Genomic DNA, 2,500 nt, shown 5'->3' with positions numbered 1-2,500 from the left:
CTCAATTAAGTGTTTCATGCTTAAAGGAATCCCAGAGAACTATAAGGTCTGGAAGGCTTTCGAGCACAAAACTGGTCAGAGATACTGCCAGTTTTGCTCTATGGAAGCAATACTCGGACGCTATCCAGTGCCTTGGAGTCATATCTCGATGCCTTTTGTAACAAGTCCCTATGCCGGATCATAGGGTACAGTTGGCAGGACCATGTGCCCTACCAACAGCTACACCATGAAACTAGCATGGGACCTGTTACTTGCATAATCCAGGATCACCAACTAAAGAAATATGGGCACCTAGCATATTTCGCAGTGAATGACCCAGCCCATCAGGTTGTCTCTTCTCAAGATAATGCTGTGTGGAGGAGGCCCGTGGGACGACTTAGGAAGTCGTGGATTGAGCCGCTTATGTGGGGGGGGGGGGCTGATTGTCCTCCTCAAGGTATTGCTTCCCTCCACCTAAGGGCCACACTCCCACAATTTTTTGTCTAAATTACACCTTTATAGCTCTAGCCATACCTTAATGTTGCTGCTAGAATAGTTCATTAAAAAAATATATACATATCAGGGGAGGTCACAGCGGTACAGAAACATATTGAGATGTGTGTGTGTGTGTGTGTCTATCTATATATCTATCTATCTATATATACATACATATATATTTCAATATATACAATATATATATATATACAATATAATATATATATATATATATATATATATATATATATATATATATATATATATATATATATTTATATGCATATGACATATATATGTATGTATGTATACAAATTTGTGCATGTCTGTTTTGTACATGTGAACATTTGTATTCATTTATTCATTCATTTACACGCACGTACACACAGACACTTTGTGTTCTTGAACCTTAATTGTTTTTGTTCATTAGGGTTCACGCTGTGGTACAAGGAGGAGCGGCTTGTGGAGTACGAGAGCAGCGGTGGCAGAATCCGCGTGCTGACGCTGCCCGAGGGTATGAGCCATCTGGAGATCGAGGACGCTCGAACGGCCGACTCCGGCAACTACACGTGCTCCCCGTCGGGTGGTGTCCCTGCCTCGCTCGTCCTCAACGTTATCGAGGGTGAGGAATGGGGCATCCGCCGGCCGACCCTAAGTGCTGTGTTTGATGTGCGTAGAAACATTTTATCTCGGTGTAAAGCATCAACAAGTATATGTATTTATCTATTTAGATATCTATCTGCCTACAGTACATTACTATTTTGAAAATATATCTCTCTTTTAAGAAAACCAAGATATTGCTTAATCGAACATAATCCTTCTTCATGCAGATGCGAGAGACTGTCCGGGTAATCCAAGATATTTCCTCTTCAGGTTATTCCAAGATGTTCCTCCTTCAGGTTATTCCAAGATGTTTCTTCTTTAGGTTTATTGAAGTTCTACCTTCAGGTTAACCTAATATTCACCACCAATATGCGTGTTATGCGCTCATTAGTGCCCTGCGCATTGTTATTGAGATTGAGATTGAGATTCAACTTCTTCATCCACTATTTGTCCAGTTTAATCTATCCTTCAGATTGATCGATGTCCCTTTTCTAGGTTCAAGGAAGACGTTCCTTCTTCGGGCTAATACATTTGCCTTCTTCAGGTTAATCTAATAAATATATGTGTGTGTGTGTCATTTAAGCGAGTCGGAATCAGTTATAAAACGTAAGGGTGTGTACACAGAGAAAGCAGGTTACCGGCGCCGGAAACCAGCGTGATAAAGTGTTCCCAGAGGACGCGGGTAACCAGTTCCGACTCACTGTAGTGTGACAGCCACTTCAAGGAACTAAATGCTGGAAAGTAGAATGCTAATTAAAAAAAAGCATCGCGTTTATCAATATCCTTTGGGACAAAAGAAACTATTGTTTATGAAATGACGCTAATGCTTTATTTCAGTCCAAAATTTTCCTAATTTCAGCTCAGCTTATCCGCCCCATTCCTGTTGGTGTGGTGCTTCTTCCATTTGTTTCACAGTCTGTCTCATAATCTTTGGCCATCAGGAGCTCAACATCCATCCTGCTCTCCATCCAATAGCGTCCACCTGTGTGAGTTGAGCAGGCAAGAATGATCCGAGCAAACAGGAAAGCGGGTTGAAGCGGGCAGCTGGCGCCGACACCCTCGAACCTGCTTCCTCTGTGCACACTTATACTTGTTTATATAGGAGAATTCTGGCGCGGGTCGGTGCTGGTAGCTGGCGTGGGCAAACCTGCTTTCTCTGTGCATGCACAATTTACAATCCTTGAGTGAATCCCTTGTAGAGGAAACAAGTAGGTGGGGTAAGGGTTGGAGCAGGTAGGTATTCGACATTTATGTGGGAATAAGTAAATGGTTACTGCGGCAAGTAAAAGGCAGGTAATGTTTCAAAAGAACACAACGATATGTTTAAAAGGCAGGGGAATGGGGTGTGAATTGAGAATTTGTCAAGAATCTGACCTCAGTGTGAATTCGTGTGTTTGTTTGTGTATGTAAAACAATTATTAAC

The 2,500-nt window shown here is 42.0% G+C and overlaps 1 non-coding gene across 1 annotated transcript in view; it reads left to right on the top strand.

Annotated features, from left to right (window-relative positions):
- LOC113822629 (uncharacterized) overlaps nucleotides 1-2,500 on the top strand; it is a 42,400-nt gene that overhangs the window by 39,588 nt on the left and 312 nt on the right. The window contains exons 5-6 of the transcript XR_011398266.1: nucleotides 905-1,143; nucleotides 1,305-2,500. The exon at nucleotides 1,305-2,500 is cut by the window's right edge and continues 312 nt beyond it. This is a non-coding gene — a transcript (uncharacterized protein). The remainder of the gene's footprint in view (nucleotides 1-904; nucleotides 1,144-1,304) is intronic.

The sequence above is a fragment of the Penaeus vannamei genome, chromosome 39, assembly GCF_042767895.1.
Source record: "Penaeus vannamei isolate JL-2024 chromosome 39, ASM4276789v1, whole genome shotgun sequence".
Classification (NCBI taxonomy): Eukaryota; Metazoa; Arthropoda; class Malacostraca; order Decapoda; family Penaeidae; genus Penaeus; species Penaeus vannamei.
Note: the sequence above shows the minus strand (reverse complement) of the source record. Positions and strands in the feature narration are given on the sequence as shown.